An 18,504-nucleotide genomic window follows, 5' to 3' on the forward strand; every position below is an offset into this window, starting at 1 on the left:
ATTTGAAGAAGCATGAATTCGAATGGCTCAGTTTGTCTTAGCCATTTAAAATCAGTTAAAACACTGTCCAGCAGTTAACAAATACCTGGTACTCCTTACTACAGCAGTGAAACTTTGTCACAGTTAACTATTGTAATTATGATTGCTCTTCCGGTGTGTAACTACACAATCATTACACTTCATTAATCACACTCAATAATGAGGTAGTGCTATTTACTAGTACAGGCTGGGAAACCATAACAGCTCCACTCTTCAAATATTATTCCTATCCTGAAAAGCACTACTACCCTTTTTACTCCAGGCCCTTACCAAAGCAGGAGACTTCAGGTTTAATGTTTTGTAGTAACATTAGCAATTACCAGATGTGTCAAGAAAACTCTCCAGTATTTTTTAGTACCTCACATTGCGAACTGTTTATACATAAAGCTAATAGTTATGATTATGTTTATTGCTCATTCTACATTCAGCAAAACTTAGAGAAATGAGGAGAGAATGACTTTTTGTGAAGCCTACTGGCCAAAAGCCATAGGCAGCTCTATTTAAAAAGCTTGTTACCCAATCCTATTTTCTAATCAACAACAGGACACTAAATTTGCACAGTAAATGTACTGAAGCAGAAAGAACTGATTATTTAGATCAGTCTTCTGTTTAGAAGGGCAAGGAAGTCAAATGGTGTGTATCTACAAAATGCAATTTTTATGAGGGTTGAGCATTAATCCTGGATCCTGCCACTTTGCAGTTTTGATATATTAAAAACGCTGTTAGATAAGTTTGGCAGTTGCCAAAGCAAATTAATTAAGAAAGAAAACGATAATATTTCACTTGTTTTTGGTAAAATAGCATGAAGTTATAAAATGGAATGCTGAAATAATTTTCCCTCCCCAGTAATCCTCACTCATTTTTCTGAAAATTCATGATGAAAGATCTAGCAGAGCTTCATTAGGTGCCAAAAGAAATGGCATGTATGCTAGCATCCCTCTAGGAGATGTGGCTATGACTCCAGGAAATTAATTTATAATTCATTCTAATACGGTTAAGACTTCTTAGGATTTCTTCCTGGATGTTCTGAGATAGGTTTTAAATATCAGAACTTGCAAAAGCTATACAGTAAATAAAATCAAGCTGTTCCTTGCACCAGAAAACTAGCATAGAAGCTGGGGTTTGTTGTTGTTGGTTTTTTGTTTGTTTGTTTGTTTCCCTTCTGCTTTCTTCTGTCATCTTCATCTTGCTTAAAATACACAGTAAGGGCTCTGCCAATTGGAATGTAAAATGCCTATTGATTGTAGCATATAATTAAAACTTCCCTTTATGTTTGGTTTTTTTTTTTTTCCCCCACATCAGTTTATAAAGGATCTACTTGAATTTGAGGCAAAAAAAAAGACATCTGGCTTCATGGCTTTGTGTGGGCCGAAGCTATTTATATTCCTTTTTTTTTAAAATATATATTTGTACTGAGTCAAGCCTAAAATAGTGAATACTCCTTATACACTAGAATATATTCCTTCATGCTGAGAGGTGAAATAAATTCTGCCACAATCACTGAAAACATGCCAGAATCATTATTGCACATTGCACTACTTTGGCCCATTACCAAAAAGATTATAGTCCTACACAAAAAACAGCTCTTTAATATGAAAAAAATTCAACAACCCCAAACCCTTTTCTTCCAGGTCCTACTTGTGGCTTTAATTCAAAAGATAAAACAGGTTAAGATGATGACTACTACTACTACTACTGCATCATGTTGTGTGTGAGAGAGAGTTTGTAATTAAACCCTGCCCATTTTTCTAGAGCATGCCGGAACCACAGCTTTTAAAGTACCTAAAACATTTTTGCTGGATCAACATCATCACAGCCATGGATTTATACAATGTCCTTGCTATGAGTCACAAGGGTGCTTTACAGTGAAGCTCATTAGAAAGTCTAAAAATGATCAATATTTAAGAACTGTTAAAAGGAGCACCAAACATATTTCTCTGAAAGAGACAGGACAGTTTTAAAATAGTGGTGGAAAGTTTAAAAATCAAACGGAATAATTAGAAAAATGCAGGAGTTCTTAATGCGTTCAGGTCATAAGGGGGGCAAACAAAGTGGCTATCTGATTCTGGTGGCAAAAGTAAGCCGTAAAACATGGATGGTGAGAGCTGATAAGGTAAGCTGCCGTATAGCTGTCCTCTCAGTGCCATGTGGAAGCAGCTAACTAAAGTCACTCAGTTTGTTCATCCTGGAGAAGAGGAGATTAAGAGGAGACCTCATGGCAGCTACAGCTTCCTCACGAAGTGTGGAGGAGGGGCAGGTGCCAAACTGTTCTCTCTGGCAATCAATGACACAACCCAAGGGAATGTCAGGAAGATGTGCCAGGGGAGGTTTAGGTTGGACATGAGGAAAAGGTTCTTCCCCCAGAGGGTGGTGGAGCACTGGAATAGGCTCTCCAGGGAGGTATCATGGTCCCAAGCCTGACAGTGTTCAAGAGGAGACTGGACAACGCCCTCAGACACATGGTGCAAACTGTGGGGTTGTCACATGCAGGAATAGGAGTTGGACTCTATGATCGTTGTTGGTCCCTTCCAACTCAGAATCTATGATTCTATGATTTTATGCCTCTGTGTGTGAGCGAGGGGACTCCAGGGATGGAGGGGACTCCCTTGCCTGCCATTATGCTACACCAGCAATGGAGCAGTTCCTTGTGTTCAGCGGTCACACAGTGTGCAGAATATTTTAAAGGGATCTGGTTTATTCTAAATCCATTTCCTAGAGTACAGTAAAAGAAAGTGAGAACATTTTACAGTTTGCTTCAAAGGTGGATGTGCTCTAAGTTTATCAAGCCTTAGGACATTGTTTATCAGTCTGGACTGGGTGAATTTCATTGCTTGGCAAAGCCTGAATGTTTCACCAAATGATAAATCAGACCTTTCAACTGCCTTTCTAAACTGTTGGGACTGAGGTTAGAATCTCTCAAAATATCAAGGCCGATTCCTGTGCCTTCACTGTGCTCTACCCACCTCCTCTGCCACCGCTGTGGGACAGCTGCAGTTTATCCCGTGCAGGAACTGTTGGGGTTGAGACTCCTGAGTATCCTGTAGCTGTGAGAACAGGGTTTGAGTGGCTTTTGAAAGAGAAAGAGAAGAGAGGCCTGTTGGGCAGCATCTTGTACGGCTTTTGAAGATGGAGGAACATGTTAAACCCCAAGTGAGCTCTGAAAAGGGCCAGGATGGAGCTCCTTCAGTGCCCCAGCACACGGCAGCTGGCAGTGGTCCCTCAGGGACCACACACCCAGACCGGGCTCAGGAGCTCCCCTGACACCCCACCGGTGCACAACTGCAGCAAGGGAGAGGTTTAGGAGGCGACTGTAATGAACCCATCCTCACTCCAGTAGCTTCCTTTGCCTGGAGGGAAATAACATTTTTTAGAGAAAAGGTAACATTTCTGTTGCTTTACTGACCTTTTGCTCTTATGTACGGTTGTTGGTAACAACAGCATTACTGATTGATAAGTAAGCACATTGAAACCAGCTGTATTAATAGTCCCTTAAACTGGAGTACTTGCAACAGCTACATGGTGTTGCCAGGCAGCTGCAGAGTCCCAGGCCATGCAAGGACATTGATCTGTGATGAGCAAAGTGGTTTCACTTCTACTCTGTGATTCCAAAATACATTTTGTTCACTGACAATGCTACATGGCAAGCCATCTATGGCAGGAGCTTTGCCCCTTCAGTGGCAGAGCTCCCCCAGCCATGCGACACACAAAGCTTGAAACACATCTGCAACTCCAGCTCCATGGGAATGAGCATTCTTTACTGTCACAAAATGAAACTAGAGTTAAAATGAAAATTACAGTTTGTCACGTGGAGAGGTGAGGAATAAAGGATGAAGAGAGAAAAAAAAAAAAAAAAGATTACTTTCTTCCCAAGCCATAAGGTAAAATAAGTGACAACAGATGCATCTCCCTAGAGTAGCACCACTCAGAAGTGATTTCAGCTAGACTTCCCTGTTGTGGCATGCTATGCTGTGCCATGTCATGCTATTGCTCCATTCGCCAAAGAGCAAGCAGGCTGCAGAATGTGTTTCTGGGCCACATAGCCAGATATCCCTTCCACAGGGAGGGGACAGGACTAGGGCATGCTTGGGACTTTCCAAAATGTGAAGTCATAAGATGGCCAGAGCATTTTGTAGGAAAGTCTCCTTGACTGGCAGCACTAATACAGCAAATTAACCCAAATGAATTGCATGCAAACAGCTTAAAAAAAGCTGGGAATGAGGTTAACAACAAACATACCAGACTTTATTTCAGTCTGTGCAAAGAGTGGAGCAGTATAAGCTCTACTGAATCATCGTAATTTTAAGCACCTACTGAATTTTTTAAAACTCCTTTGTCTCCTATCTTGAAGGACATGTTAAGTGGAGAGCTTTTCTGAGCTCTTTATGGATTGCCACTAACAGTAAACCTCCAAATAGCCGAGTGTCTTAGGCACATGGAATCACTATATTTTGCAGAGGCTTGGGCCTATACCAAATGTATTCCTCCATCAGGTGGGGGGGCAGTCTATAAAAGCTAACACATTTTTAGAAAAGATTTGAAGTGACAGCTTTTCACATGCCCATTATCCAACAGGTCTGACCACTCTCTCCTGCGGTGAGACTGACAGACTGTGTGTGTCAGGGAGGAGAACGAGCAGGGAAAACCTGTGAGAGCCTTATTATCACTTTCACTCCATGTGCACATACCTGGCTTGCCTCTGCAAACAAGGGATTATCTCCTTTTAATCTTTCACCACATTTTCAAAGGGTTTCTTTTCTATTTGAGATGTGACTGCACAAAAATCTCAACTTTTGCTGAACAAATTCACTCCCTGTGTGGATCCAGTCACATCTGCTAACCACAGTGATGAAGCATTAGCTAGTTCTCAAGTGAAATGTTCTGGCCTTTTTCCAAAATATTACAGTTTTCAGCCTAAAACCAATAATGTTCAGTTCTAGTATGTAGTTTTTAAATAAAAAGAAGACAACCCCCACCTCTTTTTTTTTTTTTTTTTTTTTTTTAAATGAAAACAAAGACTTTTGGCCTTCTCTTTTTGGCTCAGTAATAGATATGGGGTTTTTTTTTGTCAGAAGGTGTTTTCTGTTGAAAATTTTACCAAGCTTGTCATGTAGCAGCTCCATTTACAGCCAGAGAATTATTGCAAGGTATTATAGGTATTAAATTGAAATTTTTTTGGCTGTTGTGCATTTTGGCATTATTTATAGCTGCATGTAAGTAGTCTTTAGCTGAATAGCATGGAAAGAAGTGTTAGAGGCTGAGAGGGAGAGTTGGCACAAACCACAAGGAAGACCTCTATCAGGGGATTGCCATCTTGGGTATGATGTTGTAAAGAGGCAGCATTTGTACCATAGAAGCTGTTACACAGCTTGCTACTTATCTAGCAGAAATTATGGCCTAGAAGGAATGGGAAAAGTGATGTCCAACAGCTAGTGCCTGTTTATTGCACACCTGTCTGTCTACCTGTCTTTTAGGATGTTACTGCCAATAATCAGTTGTCTCCACACACTTGTCCCATCTGGGCAGCAAGGTTTTCCTGTAGCAATAATGAAGACTCTTGAATACTTCCCATAAAATTAACAATTTCTACCTTGGCATTTCAAATATGCCAAAGAAGGTTATTTTCATCAACTCTGACGAGCCTAGGTTGGAGTGTTAGCATCTCCCTTGGACACAGATACATCTCCTCCTAATCACCACCCGACTTGAGGAGTGTGAAGCGAATAGGAGGCTTCCCCACAGGACAACAGATCTTGGCAGTGATGCTTAGAGAAAGATTTGTATCTCTTCACAAGACCTCTTAACAGCCGCCAGATTTGAAGAAAAGGAGCAGAGGAGATCACATCTTTTGTAAAGAAAGAAATATAGTCCTTTTCCATGGAAGAATGATCTCATGAAGAAGAGCCAACATAGCATCTTCTGCTTCCAGTCCACATCTTATCAGTTTGGCAGATTGCAGATTGCCTGCAGACATCCTTTCTGGACACACCAGGGAACATGTTAATTGTCTTATTGCATTCAAGCATGCGGCATCCTGAAGTATGTGGCTCTGACCATGCTGAAGGTCAGGCTTAGAGGCTTGCTGGCTGAACAGCAGGTAAGCTGGACAGCCTGATGACTGCCATACATGCACAGTATGGATGCATCCATTATGGCAAATGAGGAGATCCTGCATTCTTGCACTGAATCTTGGAAAGGTTAACGGGTATATCTGCTACTTGTGAAAGGCAGAGAAGTAACACTCACAAACATTGACATGAAAAATACAGAGAGGATACCAGCAAGAGAAAATTGATGTTAATAAGAAATAAGGAATACAGAAAAACAAAGTGTTGGCTTGCAAAGGAGACAGAATTCTGGTTAGGCAAAGAAGATAAGTAGGGTATGTACAAGTCCATTTAGAGATAAACTATGTTGGATGCTACTTTCCTGTCACAGTTTTTCCCCAATAAATACCAGTTCAAGGAGGAGGAGAGTTCAGACACATGCCTTTTTCAGTCACTGCCATGATGAGGGCTCAGAGCATTAGCAGCCATCCTCGAGGAGACATCTGGGTCATGGCAGTGTATGGAAGAACCAGAGCTGGCTTTTGGATGCACTTCCTTTATGAATCCTCTTTGGAAAGCTAAGAGGAGGTAGATTGGAATATCTGAAAAAAATGTTTCTAATATAATTTAACAATTTGAAGATTTAGCCTCACTGATGATTTGGACATGAAGTTTTATAAGCAGTTCTCTGACAGTTTTTTTAGCAATTCTGCATCAATGGAATAATTCATTAGTAATTTCTATAGTTTGCTCTAGCAAATGAGGTTCAAGAAAGGATTCCACTGAATGATTTGCAAAATTGTCATTATGAAACTTGAGACCATTTTCATTCTTCCATCTAACATTTATTTCACACCATAAAAGTAGCTTATGTTCCTCTGATGTGTTTTGCATACCAGAGACATCATATTGCACGTGGAAACTTTCTTAAAAATATGAATGTATTTCTAACTTCTCAAGTGTTCTCAGGTCTGGGATTAAAGCTTCTGCCAAATTTCTAGCCATTTAGCAGTTTTGTTTGGTTGTCTTTAAACCATAGATTCGTAAGCGGCATCAGTATGACCATGGCCAGTCAGATTTTGGATTAATGTAGAATAAAATGTTCATTTGAAAATTGATGTGGACTGACTTTGATTCGACTTTGGATCAGACCTCTGAGGAAAAATATATTCAGCAAGTGAAAGAAAGTCAACATTATAGTAAAGTCATTTGCTCACCAGCTGTTAAAAATAAATAGCTATACAAATGATGTGCCATAAACTAAGATTACCGTTATGCATAAGAATGTGTCTCTTTCTTTGAGGATTGCTCTTTGTTTCATGATAAGGTGGTGAATGTGCATGTCCTCAGGAAAGCTTTATCACTGTCAGTGACATTCATTAACTGTGCTTTCATGGGACGCTAGTGCCACCCAACATGCTTCCAGGTCTTCAGTAAAGGGTAACTGTCATTCTTCTTCCTATAAGGCTTCTCCCAGCTGGAACAAGAGGCATGTAGATGGATGCAGCACTCCCACCAAATCCCAGGGAAACAAAGAAGTCTATCACTGAGGCAGCATTCACATTATGTTCAAAGCATATATAACCTAATGGAAAATGTGAAATAAGCTGAATGATGTGTAAATGAAAAACTGCATTTTCTTGTCTTGATACAGAAAATTTTAAGTGAGATAAAAATAAAGTTGCTGACCACTTACCTGGTATCTTTTGATGAAATGCCTAGAAATAAATCTTTAGATATTTTATCTTTGTGAGATATGGCAGGTTAATATGTGTTTCTATTTTGTGGAGAAACAAACTGAAACACACCAAAGCTGGTCGTCATGTAGCTGTATGCTGGCACTGGCTTGTGCAGAGGTGTGATTGAAAGACAAGAATCCCTTTTCTCTAGTTCAGCAAACACTATTCTCCTTCATCTCACCCAGTTTCCAATAAGAATTTGTTCAGTAAAATGACTTACAGAGTCTTCTGTTTGAATTATTTGTGGTTATCTTTGATATTGAAGATGTGATAGGTAGCTCGTAATGATTTTTATTCATATGCAAAATACAAAGTAGCACAGATGAAAAAGAGAAAGTTTAAAAATAAAAACATCTCAGTTTGTAATATTCAAGCACAGGTTGATTTTTTTTTCCTTAAGTCATTGATTGCAAAAACTTTTCTATGTCAAGAGCTGAAGGAAGACAGAAGAGGAGGCATTCATCACTGAGCTTTATATACAGACCTAAATTTCAGCAAGGACTTTGATAAATGCCACTTGATTGCAGTTTTCTGCCTATCTTACTGTATGTGCTAGGAGAAATGCAGCGTAACAAATTAAACAGGAAGATGAACAACTTAGTGAATGGGAAACATCCATACAAGAAGCTGTGTCATACTGAATAGAAATATTAAGTGGAATCCCACAGATTGTTGGTCACTGCTTGTACATCTGAGGCACACAATAGATATGAGTGATCCCAGGGAAGGCACAAACTTGTTCATCTTGTGACCAGCTTAATAACAGCAAAACTAATGAGCTTCAGGTGAAATATGAATGGATTTCTATCAGGTGTATAAGTGGTTTGACATAAGACTATGGTCATTTCACTCTGACAGTAATAAAAAATTACTGAAGCAATGTAAAAGGAGTTCAAATAGAAAGCAAAGCACTGTGTGAAAAACCTGACAATAGAGTAAGCAGGATTTCTACTTGGGGAAAAAAACAAAAAAGAAAGGAAACTTGGATTTCTTCTCTCTCCTGTTCAAAGCACTAGTTATTCGTGAAGCCAAAATGGAAAATCTTGGCTTCGCAGGCATTGGAGCTGATGCTAGGCTGTAATGATCTATGCTTACTGTATGTACACACAGTATTAAGAGAAGGCAATGTTATTTAAGTGAGCCTGTGGTTTACTAGATGAATTTAATTATTTCTGGTTTGTTTTTGCCTCTAGGGGCTAGTTTTTGATGGAAGAAATTCAATATTAGTACTTAGATGACTTGCAGTATACAAGCAACACTGCTGAGAGCATACCAAAAGTGATGTTCAATTATAGCTCAGTGAAGTCAGTAAGGACAATGAGGTTACATCTGTTGGTCACAGCCTTCAGTGGAGAAAACTAGGTTGCACATAAACTGAAAATATAGGAAAAAAAAAAGATGCTGAGATCAAGGAAGGGTACATTTTTGAGTGGAGATCTACAGCCTCAGAGCAGTTTTTCCCCACAGTAATTCACAATACTTTATCACAATAATAAAGAAAGTTCATGATCTCAGCAAAGTCTGTAATTCCAAACTTTTCACATCTAAGGTCCCTGCAGCCAGCTGTTTCAGAGGGAATGATTTTTTCAAAAGAACCACTACAAAAGTTTTGTAAAGGAGACTACTTTCCCACATCCCAAGTTAAAGCTCCTCAAATTGCTAGCTGCTTTTGAAAATCAGCCCTGTAAGCAGTAAGCACAGGGAGATACTCCATGGTTTAACAGAGTGACAGGCAGTGATTCAAATATAATCAGTCCTTGTACAGTCATGTATCCCAGGTAAAAAAAGAAAAAAAAAAATAAATCATGTTTAGCAGAAGGAAAAGCAGTATTTCTACAAATGAGGTCTGGCAAGTGAGCTCTACTTAGGCTAAAGAGCATTGAGGTCAGTGCTCACGTAGATTTATAACAGTACATCTTTACTGGTACACTCAGTAATTAAAAAAAGAGATTATGTTTCAGCTACTGTTTTGCCTGAATAGCTTCCCAGGCAAGCGCAGAAATGAGTAGGAGAAGGAGGTGTGCAGCAGAGGGATTTCGGTGCTGGTGGGAGATGGCCTAGCTGAAGTGTATGCATTTGTATGCACTATTACCTAAAATAGTAACCAACCCAACTGAGCTAGTATGAAAATGCTCTACCAAAGGGTTAGAGCATTAGAGAGAAATGTGCAAAAAAGGTCCCCTCCTTCCTTCACAGAAGGTGCTGCCACAAAGAGATGCATGAGAGAAAATGTTGACACTGTCTCTCAGCTGCTGTGGGATGGGAAAGAGATGAAGGAGATAACGTCAGAAATGCACCTCTTATCACAGTATCACAGTATCACAGTATGTTCGGGATTGGAAGGGACCTCAAAAGATCATCTAGTCCAATCCCCCTGCTGGAGCAGGAACGCCTAAGTGAGGTTGCACAGGAACATGTCCAGGTGGGTCTTGAATGTCTCCAGAGAAGGAGACTCCACAACCCCCCTGGGCAGCCTGTTCCAGTGCTCTGTCACCCTTACTGAGAAGAAGTTTCTTCTCAAATTTAAGTGGAACCTCTTGTGTTCCAGCTTGATCCCATTGCCCCTTGTCCTATCATTGTTTGCCAACGAGAAGAGCCTGGCTCCATCCTCATGGCACTCACCTTTTATATATTTATAAACATTAATAAGGTCACCCCTCAGTCTCCTCTTCTCCAAACTAAAGAGACCCAGCTCCCTCAGCCTTTCCTCATAAGGGAGGTGCTCCACTCCCTTAATCATCTTGGTTGCCCTACGCTGGACCCTCTCCAGCAGTTCCTTGTCCTTCTTGAACTGAGGGGCCCAGAACTGGACACAATATTCCAGATGGGGTCTCACCAGGGCAGAGTAGAGGGGAAGGAGGACCTCTCTTGATCTACTAACCACCCCCCTTCTAATACATCCCAGGATGCCATTGGCCTTCCTGGCCACAAGGGCACAGTGCTGGCTCATGGTCATCCTGTTGTCCACCAGGATCCCCAGGTCCCTTTCCCCTACACTGCTCTCTAATATGTAATTTCCCAACCGATACTGGAACCTGGGGTTATTCCTGCCCAGATGCAGGACTCTACACTTTTCCTTGTTAAATTTCATTAGGTTATTCCCCGCCCAATTCTCCAGCCTGTCTAGGTCTCGCTGGATGGCAGCACAGCCTTCTGGCGTGTCAGCCACTCCTCCCAGCTTAGTGTCATCAGCAAACTTGCTGATAGTACACTCTATTCCCTCGTCTAAGTCGTTAATGAATATATTGAATAATACTGGCCCCAGTACTGACCCCTGAGGTACTCCACTAGATACTGGTCTCCAACTAGACTCCGCACCATTGACTACCACTCTCTGGCTTCTCTCCTTAAGCCAGTTTGTAACCCACCTCACGACTCTATCGTCTAGACCACACCTCTGCAACTTAGCAACTAGGATGCTGTGGGAGACTGTGTCAAAGGCTTTACTGAAGTCAAGGTAGACCACATCCACGGCTCTGCCATCATCCATCCACCCTGTAACATTCTCATAAAAGGCTATGAGGTTGGTCAAGCATGACCTACCCTTGGTAAAGCCATGCTGACTGCCCCTAATAACCTTCTTATCCTTGATATGCCTTGAGATAGCACCAAGGATAAGTTGTTCCATTACTTTCCCAGGGACAGAGGTGAGGCTGACCGGTCTATAGTTACCCGGGTCCTCCTTCTTGCCCTTTTTGAAGATTGGAGTGACATTTGCTTTCCTCCAATCCTCGGGCACCTCTCCCGTTTCCCAAGACTTGGCAAAGATGATGGAGAGCGGTCCAGCAATGACCTCAGCCAGCTCCCTCAGCACCCGCGGATGCATCCCATCTGGACCCATGGATTTATGGATGTCCAGTCTATTTAATTGCTCCTTAACCCAGTCCTCATCAACTAAAGCAAGCTCCTCCATTGACCTGGCTTCATCTGGGGTCTCAGGGGTACAGGGCTCCCCAGGACAGCCTCCGGCAGAGTAGACAGAGACAAAGAAGGCATTCAGTAACTCTGCCTTCTCTGTATCGTCCGCCACCAGGGCACCCACCCCATTCCTCAGTGGGCCTACATTGCCTCTGGTATTAGTTTTATCCGCTATGTATTTGAAAAAGTTCTTTTTGCTGTCCTTGACCCCTCTCGCCAGCTGTAATTCTAAGGAGGCCTTGGCTATCCTAGCTGCCTTCCTACATCCTCTAACAGCAGCCTTATATTCCTCCCAAGTGGCCAGCCCCTGCTTCCATGACCTGTAAACTCTCCTCTTCTGCTTGAGCATACCCAATAGATTCCTATTCAACCACGCAGGCCTCCTGGCTCCCTTCCTTGACTTCCTACGTGTGGGGATGCTCAGTCATGTTTTGTTATAATGGAGCATCTTCACATCTACAGGAACCTTTGTGACTGAGCCATTGACCAAAAATTCATGTGGGAAAAGCACTGGCCAGTGATGACCATTTTGTGGCCAGTAAGTGTCGCCTGTGCCACTAGGTCACTCAGCAGCCATACAGCCTGATGTTGCTCTTTCAGTCACCTTGTAGATGGCTCTGGGAATGGTCAGTGAGCCTGATACCCATACTTAGGATCACATCCCTCAAGAAAATGAGCTGGCAATTTCCGACATTGCCTTTATACTGGAAAAAAAAAAAAAAAAAGGTATTAAAATGAAAGACATGAGAAGCTAGCCACTCCATTAAAAGGCAGATACAGAGAAATTAAATACTCATCTAAGATATATTTTGCTGCCAATGATTTCTGTTTGATTTTGAAGTATTTTCTGGTTAGTAGATTGACCTCTCAGACTGACTGCCAAACTACTCGACACAGCCGTCCAGTACAGGAAACATCTCTGTTAAAAAGTCTGTCCTGAAATTTGCCTTCCCTGGAGTTGAGACTGACTTGGAAGTGAAGTTTCTCCTTCACCTTACTCAGTTTTTGGTCGCAAGTGAATTGGCCTGTGGGACTTTTCACAAACCCTTATAAGTAATTTAATTAGTGGAACTGTTCAACTCATCACTGCCTTTCCTCATGTTCTTTTTTGTCTGATATCATTTCCCTTTTGTTACTTAAAGATGCTTTTGGAATCTCCCATCCAGCTAGGATGACATCATTTGTCTGGATATCTTTATTGCTTCAAACCTTCTCATATTTACAAAATAGAAATAAGCCTTCTCCTTGCAGACAGAAGGACAGTGTTGAATTACATCACTCTGTTTATGCATATGTTTAATAACATATTTTTTTTATTACTATATAACTTCCACAGTAGTAATTATTCTGACATCTGAACAAGAATGATGAATATGGCTCACTGGAAGTCCTTGATAGAAATTAGGTATAATCATAAATAAACAAGCTCAGGGTATTGCTATGTCTAGATCAGGTATCTTTAATTAGGGCTTGTTGGGCTACAGGAACTCCAAAGTATAATTTCTGTGTGTGTCACCTTTAGCCCAGCTACCATTTGTAAGAAGTGTTTGCGATTTGACTGGGTTGTCAATTAGCCATGTTCAAGAGAGGAATGTTGCTCGTCACCGCTGATGTAACATGTCCATGGCCCATTGCACAGCAGGCAACAAGGTGTGAGCCTATGGGACAGTCCTGCAGCACATGAGAACTGGACATTCACCTCCTCAGTGACACAGCTCTGGACACACAACTCAGGTGCCACAGCAGCTCAGTCACTGGAAGGAGCTTGTAGCCATGGAAAAGGACAGGTAGTGACTGGCCCCAGCTTTATTTTGAACAGATCTGCCTTGTCAGTCATCAGAAAATCATCTGTGAGCTGCTTAACCTTGATCATAATCTGTTTATCCTGGTTGCTGAGGCAACTCTGTTCTAAAATGTGTTGGGATGGATATAAATCTTCTGGTGGGACGTGTCTTCTTGGGTCACAGTTGCAGCTTGCATACAGTAGGGTGTCAGTTTCTGTTTGTTTAAAGCAGGAAGGAATGTGTCTAAGTTAATTATTACTTGGGTTTTCTCAACATCTAAGTCTCTAGAACAGAAAAACATTGTTAAACACTCCACACAGCACTGAGACTTCTCTCATTTTCTTTTACATAGCCCAGACTGCTGTTTCCATGTATATTGACAATGAATTGTATCTAATTCTGCACATGGGATTATGCCATAGGGTCTTATTTGGCAGGTGCAAGGTTGGAAAAACACAATTTAAATTTTTTTCCTGATTTTACATTTATGAGTAACTAGAGAACATGTACAGCAATGATACCTATTGCAACTCCATAATGTGCCTGAAAATCAGTTTGTTTGCCTGTTTTATGGATCTGTTTAGTGGTTTTAAGATGATAAATAGTAGCATACGAAGAATTTTCATAAGTATGTCAAATGCTTTATATAGCTTTGTTGATATGAGTGCAGAAAAAATACTTGATTTAATGCAAACATCAATAAATACGAGTCAAACATAAGCTGAATGTTAAACAAATACACTGCAATTCCAAATAATAGATACAAGATTAGCTCCATCACTACTCTCCTCCAGATCTGCTCATTCTTTTCAGTGAGCCTGGGGTGTTCCCACAACTGCAGCATTGCCAGGCTGCCCACAATTACTCATCCCTGTCTTTTCCACATCTTGGTTCCTTTCACTAATGGCCAGGGCTGGAGATAAGCTTGGAAGAAGACATGTGAGAGATTTTCTTCAAAAACTTCTTTCTAGACCTCTGAAAGGCCAGATTCAGTCACACTGGTATGTGCAATTTTATGGAGTGCTGCATCAGGACAGAAAGGTTAGGTACTGATGGCTCAGCATACCAGTGTAACACCGAAGACCAGTTTACATCTTTCTTCATGTAATTTTCAGAGGAGGCCCTGACATCCAGACCTTCACTTGAGGCATGAAGTTCAGAGTTCTTCCTTCAGCTCTGGCTCTTCTTTACACAAAGTATTGCCATCTGCAGTACCACACATCGAATAACTCAGCTAGACATAAAATGGTAAAGACACCACTTTGGGGTCTATCTGATTCAGACCAGACTTCTGATTGCCAGCTTCTCACTGTGAGTTCCTTTTGTAGTCATGGAGAGAAACGGACACTTCTACGCATTATTCATCTTTTCTGTAAAGCAGCTGGCTGAATTAGGTCACATGAATCACATCCTAGAAGCCACTGTGGAAGCAAGTGGTGGGTGACTAGCACAGACAGCAAATTGCACCAAAGACATCTGACGTTAGCTGAGTCCTATTTATGAGGCTTGTCGCCAAGATCAAGTGAAGCTATAGATCTGAAGCATGTCTAGGTACCTATTGTGTAGAAAAAATCACCCCATTTTTACCCTTAAATAGGGTTCTCAATATTTCATTTTTTCCAAACTGAATTTGCCTCTCATGCCACTTAGTAATTGTCCTATTGTATTGTCACCATGCATGACTTTTACTGATTACTCAAATAGAAACTTCTATGTATTGAAATGCATTCAGACCTGAGTCACCGATACAACAAGCAAAACTCTCATTTTGTAATAATAACTATAAAATAGTAGTTAATCTTCTTTCTAGCAGTACAGTCACATTGGCAACTTATCAGCAATATTCTGTGTATTCATTTATTTAGTAAGCATGCCTTTGGCTTTACAAAATAGTATTGGCACCTTATACTTAGAAACCATGTTGTGGCCAGTGGAGTGAAACTGATGTAGAGTAAAATTCAGTGCTTGGCTCCACTGTATCATAACCAGACATAGGGACTAAGATGGGACTTCACCTCGCCTCAGTTCAGATGGCTATCCCTACTGTTATGATGGGATTCACTGAACCCCAAAATATCTCTGTGAAGCTGAGACGCATTACATCCTATAGGTGCTTTATTCTGTTCTTTGATGACTTAGAAGCATTGGGTGAGGGAGTTAAATGTCTTCACTTGATAAGATGGGTGCTGTTCTTACAGTTTAAATGGAAAAAAATTGGACATGACAGTAAGGAAGGAACTAATAATTTTGTTGTGAGTTCTAGGAACACTGTTATTGTGGGTTTAGTTGACTTTTGTCCTGTTTGGGTTTGGTTTTTTGTTTGTTTGGTTGGTTTGGGTTTTTTTGTTTGTTGTTTGTGTTTTTTGTTTGCTTGTATTTTAATAGCATGGCATCTTTTCCGAGGTTAATATTATGGACATGCTCATCCCAACAAAGTCAATCGTATTAAAAACAAATCCTGCACTGGAATTACCAGTTACATAACCTATGAACCCTTTTATTAAGGACCAGTAGCTGTAACATCTAGTGTATGTAAATCATCGTTGCTCTACTGGTTTCAATGTGTGTGCATCAATTCATGCCAGATGAGCATCTGGCCCCAAATGTTCAGTACATGCTTCTCAAGATGCTCTTAAGAGTGACATGAGAGGAAAGGATTGTGTTAAATGCTGGTTTATATCTGTATTGGTTCATTCACAAAAGATTCACTGAGAAAAGCAAGTAAATTAACATATGCCCTTTTTTATTTTTTTTTTTTGTTTTTTCTTCCCCTTATTCTTTCAGTGTTCCACTTGCTGGGATTTTAGGACAGGGAAGTCCAGAATGGTGAAAGTGCTCATGTTGAAGGTTACCTTCTGGGATCTATCTCATTTTGTATTATGTTGCTTCTAAAAGTATCTACTGAATTCCTTCAGAGTAATGTGTTTGAACTCAGTGTCTAATGGTACATGAATGATTTCAGCAGCATGCCTTACATAACGTGAAGGAATAACAAGGCTGCTATGCAGAATAAGAGACAATTTGAAACCTGAGTAAAGAAAAGATCCAGTTAAAACACACGCAATGGGAGAAAACATGAGAGTATAAGCAATCAGACTATCTAGCTTAATTGCACATGTGAAGAAACCATACGGAGTGATGATCTGGTTTCAGCTGGGATACAGTTAATTTTCTTCCTAGTAGCTGGTGTAGTGCTGTGTTTGGGATTTAGTATGAGAATAATGTTGATAACACACTGATGTTTTAGTTTTTGGTGAGCAGTGCTTACACAGAGTCCAGGTCTTTTCTGCAGACACAGAGATATTGTGCACTGTCCCACCAGTGAGCAGGCTGGGGGTGCACAGAATGTTGGTAGGAGCCATAGCTGGGACAGCTGACCCCAACTGAGCAAAAGGATATTTCACATCACCTGATGTCATGCTCAGTATATACAGATTGGGAAGAAGAAGGAAGGGGGACATCATTTGGAGTTATGGTGTTTGATTTCCCAAGTAATCATTTCACTCGATGGAGCCCAGCTTTCCTGGAGATGGCTGAACACCTGCCTCCCCATGGGAAGTAGGGAATGAATTCCTTGCCTTGCTTGCATGCACGGCTTTTGCTTTACCTATTAAACTGTCTTTATGTCAACTCACAAGTTTTCTCACTTGCTTTTCTGATTCTCTCCCTCCTTCCACCATGGGGGAGTGAGTGAGTGGCTGTGAGGGGCTTAGTTGCCAGATGGGATTAAACCACAAGAAGGAACTACCTTAACCATCCTCAAACTACTCCACAGGTATTACCCGATTAATCTTTTAGATTTGTCAGGTTTTACTCCTATTTTGGAGATATGGAAACTAACACAGCCTAAATAGCCGCTCTAAAGCCTGTCAAATTAGTGGAAAATCTCCAAAAAGCACTTGCTGAGCTTGAAATGAAAAATTGTATTTTCAAAAGTGGTTGCTGATTACAAAATTCCAATTAGTGATAACTTGTAGCTGAGTTTTAGAGACAGTGATTATCTGCAGCTAAGCCTTCAGGATGATGCTCGCTTTGAGAATACATCCCTGTATGTCTCAGGCTAAATACTGCGTAACAGCAGCTAAGTGTGAAAATTTGTATCTCTGAAGTCTGTTAGCAATTTGCTCATCACCAGAGATCAAATTAGTTTCAGCACTAGGATCTGGATTCAGAAACAATGCCCAACCCCATATTTATACCATACTGCATCTGGGGTTTTTCACTACCCTGGAGTTTTTTTACTCTTAGATCATCTATTCAAACCAACCTTGTGAAACCAGTGATTACACCTGTGATAGGTCTTCTTAACCTGAGCCAAAGCTTATCTTTGGAAAATCTGTCCACTCTTTGCACAAGTAGAGAAGTTCTCTCCTGTGATTCCAAATATAAATTTGCAACAAGTCCATAGTGTCCTATCAGCATGTAATGGGACCTGTAGACACTGGCATTTCAGCAAAGCTGGTGCCGGGTTGAGCTCAGCTTCTGTACTGAAAATCAAGGTTTTGGGCTCTCCATTGGCAGTTTTTAATGGAAAGATTCAGAATGGTCTCCGTTTCTTTTTTACCTCTCTGTGAAAATGTGAGTTAGGCAATACAATAAAAATCCAGCAGGTTGTCAGCTTTGTATTTGCAACAAACTCCTGCAACCCTGATGTGGATTTTCTAGGCATGCCCTCCATTTCCTGCAGCCACTGCCCTCCCTTCTCTCTGCTGATGTTTTGGTCTTCTTGTGGCCTACAATTACTTTGGTCATTAATGTTTATCTGAAATGATCTTTGCTAATCATTATCTTCAGCAATGCTAGCAGTGTTTATGATTCATTTATCTGCACTTCTATTCTGGAGGAGTTTTTATCATCTTTGGAAAACACTTCACTTTGTAGTTTGGTTCCACCAAGGTGAGAGCTGTGGGAGAGCAGATGGGTCTAGCTTGGTAGAAACGAAGGTGCCGTGTAACTGACTACTTTTAGCACATCCGTTTC

This window comes from Nesoenas mayeri (assembly GCF_963082525.1).
Source record: "Nesoenas mayeri genome assembly, chromosome: 1".
In the NCBI taxonomy this organism is placed as follows: domain Eukaryota; kingdom Metazoa; phylum Chordata; class Aves; order Columbiformes; family Columbidae; genus Nesoenas; species Nesoenas mayeri.